The sequence below is a fragment of the Ranitomeya imitator genome, chromosome 3, assembly GCF_032444005.1.
Source record: "Ranitomeya imitator isolate aRanImi1 chromosome 3, aRanImi1.pri, whole genome shotgun sequence".
Lineage (NCBI taxonomy): Eukaryota > Metazoa > Chordata > Amphibia > Anura > Dendrobatidae > Ranitomeya > Ranitomeya imitator.
In genome coordinates this window covers 492,755,552-492,766,136 of record NC_091284.1, presented here as the reverse complement: position 1 = coordinate 492,766,136, position 10,585 = coordinate 492,755,552, and the positions used below count along the sequence as shown (strand labels likewise).

The following is a 10,585-nucleotide window of genomic DNA, read 5'->3' as shown; positions in this document are numbered from 1 at the left end:
CTCCCTGCAGGACCCGGATGCCACGGCCATATTGGATCCGGGCCTGCTGCAGGGAGAGAGGTAGGAGACCCTTGCAGCAATGCGATCACATCGCGTTGCTGCGGGGGTCTCAGGGAAGCCCGCAGGGAGCCCCCTCCCTGCGCTAAGCTTCCCTGCACCGCCGGCACACCGCGATCATGTTTGGTCGCGGTGTGCCAGGGGTTAATGTGCTAGGGGTGGTCCGTGACCACTCCTGGCACATAGTGCCGGATGTCAGCTGCGATAGGCAGCTGATACCCAGCCGCGATCGGCCGCGCTCCCCCCGTGAGCGCGGCCGATCGCGTATGACGTACTATCCCATCGGTGGTCATACATGCCCACCCCACCTCGACAGGATAGTACGTCATATGGCAGAAAGGGGTTAAGGTCTAAAAACATCTGAAAATGATGGAAACACTGCTCAAATGACACAGGAACAGCATGGGGATCACCCCTGGAAGCATTTCAGACTCCTAGGTCACAGCTGTAAGCAATGTTGTCAGAGTTTCATGCCATTTTTACAGACCCACACAAAAACATACAAAAACAAAACCAAAATGTATTTTTCTGGGATTGCAATCATTTTCATAAAGAAACTAAGTATTATCTGACTTGCAGGGGTATCAATACTTTTGCCCACAACTGTATTTCTGAAAAGACAAGATTTGAAGATCACTGATAGACCAGACGTGAGACTGAGATAAAAGACTGTTTAGCCCCTTTCTGCTATACGACGTACTATCCCATCAAGGTGACCTTGGACTTAACTCCCAGGGATGGGATAGTACGCCATGGGCGATCAGATCGCCACTGTGTGTTGCCGGATTATTACAACTGACATCCGGAACTATGTGCCAGGATTGGTCACGGCCCGCTTCCGGCACATAAACCCACAGAACACTGTGATCAAACATGATCGCAGCGTTCTGACGGCATAGGGAACAATCGCGCAATGAGGTGGCTCCCTGCGTGCTTTCCTGAGATCCTCGGAACAGCGCTATCTGAACGTCTCCACCCTGCAGGCCTCCGATCTAAGATGGCAGCGGGGCTCCTTCTGGGTTCTGCAGGGAGGTAGCTTGCAAGTGCCTGCTGAGAGCAGGTGCCGCAAGCCTGCAGCACTGCCTATCAGATTGCTGATCTGACACAGTGATTTGCAAAGTGTCAGATCAGCGATCTGACATTATACAACCATGTCCCACCCTGGGACAAAGTAAAAAAGGAAAAAAAAATATTTACAAGTGTAAGAAAAAATAAAAAATTCCTAAATAAAGAAAAAAATATTGTTCCAATAAATACATTTATTTATGTAAATAATAAAAAAACAATAAAAGTGCATATATTTAGTATTGCTGCGTCCGTAACAACCCAACCTATAAAACTGTCCCACTAATTAACCCCTTTCAGTGAACACAGTAAAAAAAAATGAGGCAAAAAACAACGCTTTATTATCATACCGCCGAACAAAAAGTGAAATAACACAAAAACATGGCATCCAATCTCAATTCCAGCCAATTCTGCATTGAAAAAGTAAAACACTGCTCCTTCCCTTCCAAGCTCTCCCGTGAGCACCAAAAATGTGTCCATAAGTAGGCTATGACACTAAAATAAAACATTTGGAGTACTAAAATTGTCCAAACATTTCCCCATGGGGAGTACATTTAAAAAAAATCTTTTTGGGGCATCATAGACACCCTTAGCAAAAATTGGACTGGCTGTAGCAGCACAAAACCAGTTTATCCTGGTGATCTAGTGTTGGAGAATGAGGAGACATAAGATAATTCATACTGAAATAAAAGAAATAAATAAAAAATGTGGCTACACCTATGAAAGAAAATAACAAAAGGGAGAGGCAAACACAGGTTCATAAATATGAAGCCAGAATGTGTCCAACGAGATATGTTTTTCCCTAGCAACAGCTCAGAGACAGGGCTATAAACAAAAATATAATATAAAAGTCTTTGAATATTTTTATATTGTAGAGGTATACACTACCTCATTAGAGGATTGTCCAGAGATATGAAAATGGAAAATATAATAATAAATGGGAAGAAGATACGTACATCTTTTTATAGAATTTTCCCCTGGGGGAGTAACATTTCTTTTGGCTTCAAATTGGTAACGGCCATCATATAGACACTTTTGCCAAAAATTGCACTGAAGCTTCAGCACGGAACACATTAAACCTGGTGATCTAGGGGTGGAGAATGAGGAAACGATGATGAAAGCCTCATTCAAAACTAGGCCCAATGTAAAGGAGTGTATCTCCTAGACTTGTAATGCCCATACACAAAGTGCATGGGCTGACAATCATTTGCCCATGGGGGTTACAGTTTTAAAAAATTATTTATGGGTATCAAAGACACCCTTGCCCAAAAATTGAATGGCTGTAGCAGCATACAACATGTTCACTTTGGTGATCTAGTGGTGGAGAATGAGGAAGCATTGATGAAGTCCTCATTAAAACTAGGCCCAATGTAAAGGAGTGTGTCTCCTAGACTTGTGATGCCCATACACAAAGTGCATGGGCTGACAAACATTTCCCCATGGGGGTTACAGTTTTAAAAAAATATTTATGGGTATCATAGACACCCTTGCCCAAAAATTGAATGGTTGTAGCAGCATACAACATGTTCACCATGGTGATCTAGTGGTGGAAAACGAGGAAACACTGATGAAGGCGTCATTAAAAACTAGGCCCAATGTAAAGTAGCATGTCTCCTAGACTTGTAAAGCCCATACATCAAGTGCATGGGCTGACAAGCATTTCCCCATGAGGGTTACAGTTTTTAAAAAATATTTATGGGTATCATAGACACTAGTGTTGAGCGATACCGTCCGATACTTGAAAGTATCGGTATCGGATAGTATCGGCCGATACCCGAAAAATATCGGATATCGCCGATACCGATATCCGATACCAATACAAGTCAATGGGACATCAAGTATCGGAAGGTATTCTCATGGTTCCCAGGGTCTGAAGGAGAGGAAACTCTCCTTCAGGCCCTGGGATCCATAGGGATGTGTAAAATAAAGAATTAAAATAAAAAATATTGATATATTTACCTCTCCGGCGGCCCCTGAACTCAGCGCGGGTAACCGGCAGGCTTCTTTGTTCAAAATCAGCGCTTTTAGGACCTGAGAATCACGTCCCGGCTTCTGATTGGTCGCGGGCCGCCCATGTGACCGCCACGCGACCAATCACAAGCCGCGACGTCACCGCAAGCTATTAACGCGCTCATTTTTAAAAATGAGCGCGTTAATGACTTTCAAAGACGTAGCGGCTTGTGATTGGTCGCGGCCACGCGACCAATCACAAGCCGCTACGTCTTTGAAAGTCATTAACGCGCTCATTTTTAAAAATGAGCGCGTTAATAGCTTGCGGTGACGTCGCGGCTTGTGATTGGTCGCGGCCACGCGACCAATCACAAGCCGCTACGTCTTTGAAAGTCATTAACGCGCTCATTTTTAAAAATGAGCGCGTTAATAGCTTGCGGTGACGTCGCGGCTTGTGATTGGTCGCGGCCACGCGACCAATCACAAGCCGCTACGTCTTTGAAAGTCATTAACGCGCTCATTTTTAAAAATGAGCGCGTTAATAGCTTGCGGTGACGTCGCGGCTTGTGATTGGTCGCGTGGCGGTCACATGGGCGGCCCGCGACCAATCAGAAGCCGGGACGTGATTCTCAGGTCCTAAAAGCGCTGATTTTGAACAACGAAGCCTGCCGGTTACCCGCGCTGAGTCCAGGGGCCGCCGGAGAGGTAAATATATCAATATTTTTTATTTTAATTCATTATTTTACACATCTCTATGTATCCGATACCGATACCCGATACCACAAAAGTATCGGATCTCGGTATCGGAATTCCGATACCGCAAGTATCGGCCGATACCCGATACTTGCGGTATCGGAATGCTCAACACTAATAGACACCCTTGCTCAAAAATTGAATGGCTGTAGCAGCATACATGTTCACCATAGTGATCTAATGGTGGAGAATGAGGAAACATTGATGAAGGCCTCATTAAAAACTAGGCCCAATGTAAAGGAGCGTAGTATCTCCTAGACTTGTAATGCCCATACACGAAGTGCATGGGCTGACAATCAATTCCCCATGGGGGTTACAATTTAAAAAAATTATTTATGGGTATCATAGACTCCCTTACCCAAAAATTGAATGGCTGTAGCAGCATACAACATGTTCACCATGGTGATCTAGTGATGGAGAATGAGGAAACATTGATGAAGGCCTCATTAAAAACTAGCCCCAACGTAAAGGAGGATGTCTCCTAGACTTGTAAAGCCCATACATTAAGTGCATGGGCTGACAATACACAATACACACTAGTGCGTGATTTGTGTACGAAGTAAAAGACGAGCTGACGAGCAAGATCTCAGTCCCACGGCCGAGCTCATGTGCAGGAGCAGGCCCCAGAAAGGCATCTGGACAGGTACAGCAGCCCCAAGGACCCAGGCCAGCAGTCAAATCTCAGCAGCTAGCGCCTGAGCATTTGCTCGTTGGAAGATGGTGCCAGAGAGGTCTGCCGGCAGCAGAGAGACCAGTGCCTGAGGTTCTGCAGATGTTAGGCGGACTTGCAGAAATGTCTAACGGGAAATGGGGCGGCCGCAGGCTTGACTTCATGACATCAGTGTAAACACGCAGCAGACTATCGAACACATCCAAAAATGAAAAGTTGGCACCTCTGGAACCAAGATTGCTCTTGTGACCAACCACATTAAGCTGATGTCCCAACCACAGTGGGCCCTGTACCAGTTTCACGTTGACTTCAACCCCGCCATGGTGTCCAAGCGTTTTGCGGTATGGCTTCCTGTACCAGAATGAAGAGACCATCGGGAAGGTGTGAGCTTTTGATGGAACTGTGTTGTTTTTACCAAAAAGAGTGAATAAGGTCACAGAAGTGTTCAGCCAAACTTGAAATGGGAAGAATGTGTGGATAACAATCACCCTGACCAATGAGCTTCCACCGACCTCGCCCACCTGCTTCCATTTCTATAACAACATTTTCCGAAGACTACTGAAGATAATGAATATGAAGCAGATAGAATGCAACTATTACAACCCGAGCAACACCACCAAAGTCAGAGCCCACTGACTCGCTATCTGCCTGGGGTTTTCCTCCTCCATCCTCCAGTACGAGTCCAGCGTCATGTTGAGAAATTATGTCAGCCATAAAGTCCTCAGGAATGAGACTGTGCATGACATCATGAGCAGCCTCTATTCCTCGTGTGGCTCTCAGAGGTTCCAGGACGCATGCTGCAAGGAACTGATCGGACAGATCGTCCTCACCAAGTACAACAGTAAAACCTACTGTATAGACGAGATCGCCTGGAACATGACTTCAGCTTCCACCTTCAAGAAGGCAGACGGAAGCGAGATCAGCTTTGTGGACTACTATAAGAACCAATACAATGAACAAGTGAAAGACATGATCCAGCTAATAATAGTGAACATCCCCCAGAGGCCAAAGCTGGGAGCCACAGACAAAGCCATCATACTGGTGCTAAAGTTCTGTAACCTAACAGGTCTGACAGACAGAATGAGAAATGACTTCAACGTCATGAAAGACCTGGCCGGTCACACCCGCTTACAACCAGAACAGAGGGAGCGGCAAGTTGGGAATTTCATGAACTACATACACAAGGATGAGAGCGTTCAGAAAGCGTTACGTGACTGGGGGCTGAATTTCGATACCGAACTGCTACAGCTCAAAGGGAGAATCGCACCTCCGGAAATAAATCCTGCAAAAAGACAAATCTGCTGAATATAATCCACAGTTTGCTGATTGGTTGCGAGAGCTGAGGGGCCCCGTCCTGATCAGCCCCTGATATATGAATAATTTGCTGCTCTTTTACACCTGGAGAAATTAGGATGCGGCGAACGCTCTTCTGCAGAACATGTTCAAGATCACACAGCAAATTCACATCTAGATGAACCGGGCAGTGTTGGTTGAAGTCCAGGACTTTTTTGGGGGGTTTTGGTGAATTTGTTTAAAAAAAGACTAGAACAAGGCTAGCAAACAGAAATATGCAACTTATGCCTGCGAAGCTACGATTTTTCCAACACAGATACACCAGGTCTCAGCCTGACATAACAGACAGTGTAAATGTTTTTGGTTTTTGGTGAATTTCTGAAAAAAAAGAAGAGTAGAACAAGGCTAGCACACAGAACTATGCTACGCATGTCTGTGAAGCTATGATTTTTCCACCACAGATACACCATGTTAGGGGTCGAGTTCCCGCCTCTGCACAGGGGGAAACTCGAGCTATCTCGGCTGCAGTCTCCCATTCTTCTCCTGTCGCAGTGGAGCCTGCTCAGCGGAGGCGTCGGTCCCAGCGTCTTGCTCTGTCTGACACTGTGCAAAGGGTTACTGCTGCCTTTCCAGCTTCTGCCATTGTAGCCAGTACTGGTCAGCGGCGAGCAGACGTCTTTGGGACTAAGTCCTACTTTTCCCCTTCTGAGCATGCTCAGGGTAAGATCTCTGATTGGAGATCAAGGGTCACATGCTCAGGAACTGCAGCAATTCCCATTGGTCCTCTAGGAAGGTCCTGAAGTTGCTCAAGTTCTGTGGCAGCAGCAAACAATATTGGCCCTATGTGGACGTGTTCTCCAAAAGGGCTGCAGAGACCTTTCCCCCTCACCACCCCTATGATTGTCCTATTAAACTCTTGCCTTGTGCTGAACCTCCCCGGGGTCGAGTCTATCCGTTGTCCCTCCCGGAGACGGAGGCAATGTCACAGTATATCCGAGAAAATCTGGCAAGAGGATTCATTAAGAAGTCAGTGTCACCTGCAGGGGCTGGGTTCTTCTTCGTACAGAAGAAGAGTGAAGAACTGCGTCCATGCATAGACTACAGGGGTCTTAATGCCATCACCATTAAGAATAAGTACCCACTACCCCATTACACACTGAACGGGAAACCACTGGGTAAATCTGACAGGGAGAAGGACTTGGGGATCCTAGTTAATGATAAACTTACCTGGAGCAGCCAGTGCCAGGCAGCAGCTGCCAAGGCAAGCAGGATCATGGGGTGTATTAACCCCTTCATGACCCAGCCTATTTTGACCTTAAAGACCTTGCCGTTTTTTGCAATTCTGACCAGTGTCCCTTTATGAGGTAATAACTCAGGAACGCTTCAACAGGTCCTAGCGGTTCTGAGATTGTTTTTTCGTGACATATTGGGCTTCATGTTAGTGGTAAATTTAGGTCAATAAATTCTGCGTTTATTTGTGATAAAAACAGAAATTTGGCGAAAATTTTGAAAATTTCGCAATTTTCACATTTTGAATTTTTATTCTGTTAAACCAGAGAGATATGTGACACAAAATAGTTAATAAATAACATTTCCCACATGTTTACTTTACATCAGCACAATTTTGGAAACAAAATTTTTTTTTGCTAGGAAGTTATAAGGGTTAAAATTTGACCAGCGATTTGTCATTTTTACAACGAAATTTACAAAACCATTTTTTTTAGGGACCACCTCACATTTGAAGTCAGTTTGAGGGGTCTATATGGCTGAAAATACCCAAAAGTGACACCATTCTAAAAACTGCACCCCTCAAGGTACTCAAAACCACATTCAAGAAGTTTATTAACCCTTCAGGTGCTTCACAGCAGCAGAAGCAACATGGAAGGAAAAAATGAACATTTAACTTTTTAGTCACAAAAATTATCTTTTAGCAACAATTTTTTTATTTTCCCAATGGTAAAAGGAGAAACTGAACCATGAAGTTTGTTGTCCAATTTGTCCTGAGTACGCTGATACCTCATATGTGGGGGTAAACCACTGTTTGATCGCACGGCAGGGCTTGGAAGGGAAGGAGCGCCATTTGACTTTTTGAATCAAAAATTGGCTCCACTCTTTAGCGGACACCATGTCACGTTTGGAGAGCCCCCGTGTGCCTAAAAATTGGAGCTCCCCCACAAGTGACCCCATTTTGGAAACTAGACACCCCAAGGAACTTATCTAGATGCATAGTGAGCACTTTGAACCCCCAGGTGCTTCACAAATTGATCCGTAAAAATGAAAAAGTACTTTTTTTTCACTAAAAAATTCTTTTAGCCTCAATTTTTTCATTTTCACATGGGCAACAGGATAAAATGGATCGTAAAATGTGTTGGGCAATTTCTCCTGAGTACACCAATACCTCACATGTGGGGGTAAACCACTGTTTGGGCACATGGTAAGGCTCGGAAGGGAAGGAGCGCCATTTGACTTTTTGAATGAAAAATTATTTCCATCGTTAGCGGACACCATGTCGCGTTTGGATAGCTCCTGTGTGCCTAAACATTGGCGCTCCCCCACAAGTGACCCCATTTTGGAAACTAGACCCCCCAAGGAACTTATTTAGATGCCTAGTGAGCACTTTAAACCCTCAGGTGCTTTACAAATTGATCTGTAAAAATGAAAAAGTACTTTTTTTTCACAAAAAAATTCTTTTCGCCTCAATTTTTTCATTTTCACATGGGCAGTAGGATAAAGTGGATCATAAAATTTGTTGGGCAATTTCTCCCGAGTACGTCGATACCTCATATGTGGGGGTAAACCACTGTTTGGGCACTCGGCAGGGCTCGGAAGGGAAGGCGCGCCATTTGACTTTTTGAATGGAAAATTAGCTCCAATTGTTAGTGGACACCATGTCGCGTTTAGAGAGCCCCTGTGTGCCTAAACATTGGAGCTCCCCCACAAGTGACCCCATTTTGGAAACTAGACCCCCCAAGGAACTTATCTAGATGCATATTGAGCACTTTAAACCCCCAGGTGCTTCACAGAAGTTTATAACGCAGAGCCATGAAAATAAAAAATAATTTTTCTTTCCTCAAAAATGATTTTTTAGCCTGGAATTTCCTATTTTGCCAAGGATAATAGGAGAAATTGGACCCCTAATATTGTTGTCCAGTTTGTCCTGAGTACGCTGATACCCCATATGTGGGTGTAAACCACTGTTTGGGCGCACGGCAGGGCTCGGAAGGGATGGCACGCCATTTGGCTTTTTAAATGGAAAATTAGCTCCAATCATTAGCAGACACCATGTCACGTTTGGAGAGCCCCTGTGTGCCTAAACATTGGAGATCCCCCAGAAATGACACCATTTTGGAAACTAGACCCCCAAAGGAACTAATCTAGATGTGTGGTGAGGACTTTGAACCCCCAAGTGCTTCACAGAAGTTTATAACGCAGAGCCATGAAAATAAAAAAAAAATATTATTTTCTTAAAAATGATCTTTTAGCCTGCAATTTTTTATTTTCCCAAGGGTAACAGGAGAAATTTGACCCCAATAGTTGTTGTCCAGTTTCTCCTGAGTACGCTGATACCCCATATGTGGGGGTAAACTACTGTTTGGGCACATGCCGGGGCTTGGAATTGAAGTAGTGACGTTTTGAAATGCAGACTTTGATGGAATGCTCTGCGGGCGTCACGTTGCGTTTGCAGAGCCCCTGATGTGCCTAAACAGTAGAAACCCCCCACAAGTGACCCCATTTTGGAAACTAGACCCTGAAAGGAACTTATCTAGATGTGTGGTGAGCACTTTGAACCCCCAAGTGCTTCATAGAAGTTTATAATGCAGAGCCGTGAAAATAATAAATACGTTTTCTTTCCTCAAAAATAATTATTTAGCCCAGAATTTTTTATTTTCCCAAGGGTTACAGGAGAAATTGGACCCCAAAAGTTGTTGTCCAGTTTCTCCTGAGTATGCTGATACCCCACGAGTGGGGGTAAACCACTGTTTGGGCACACGTCGGGGCTCAGAAGGGAAGTAGTGACTTTTGAAATGCAGACTTTGATGGAATGGTCTGCGGGTGTCACGTTGCGTTTGCAGAGCCCCTGGTGTGCCTAAACAGTAGAAACCCCCACAAGTGACCCCATTTTAGAAACTAGACCCCCCAAGGAACTTATCTAGATATGTGGTGAGCACTTTGAACCCCCAAGTGCTTCACAGACGTTTACAACGCAGAGCCGTGAAAATAAAAAATCATTTTTCTTTCCTCAAAAATTATGTTTTAGCAAGCATTTTTTTAGATTCACAAGGGTAACAGGAGAAATTGGACCCCAGTAATTGTTGCACAGTTTGTCCTGAGTATGCTGGTACCCCATATGTGGGGGTAAACCACTGTTTGGGCACACGTCAGGGCTCGGAAGTGAGGGAGCACCATTTGACTTTTTGAATACGAGATTGGCTGGAATCAATGGTGGCGCCATGTTGCGTTTGGAGACCCCTGATGTGCCTAAACAGTGGTAACCCCTCAATTCTAACTCCAACACTAACCCCCCCACACCCCTAACCCTAATCCCAACTGTAGCCATAACCCTAATCACAACCCTAACCACAACCCTAATTCCAACCCTAACCCTAAGGCTATGTGCCCACGTTGCGGATTCGTGTGAGATATTTCCGCACCATTTTTGAAAAATCCGCGGGTAAAAGGCACTGCGTTTTACCTGCGGATTTTCCGCGGATTTCCAGTGTTTTTTGTGCGGATTTCACCTGCGGATTCCTATTGAGGAACAGGTGTAAAACGCTGCGGAATCCGCACAAAGAATTG

The 10,585-nt window shown here is 44.9% G+C and overlaps 1 pseudogene; it reads left to right on the top strand.

Annotated features, from left to right (window-relative positions):
* The first annotated feature begins 4,618 nt into the window (after positions 1–4,618).
* LOC138671669 (piwi-like protein 1 pseudogene) lies at positions 4,619–6,020 on the top strand (annotated as a pseudogene).
* The last annotated feature ends 4,565 nt before the right edge of the window (positions 6,021–10,585 follow it).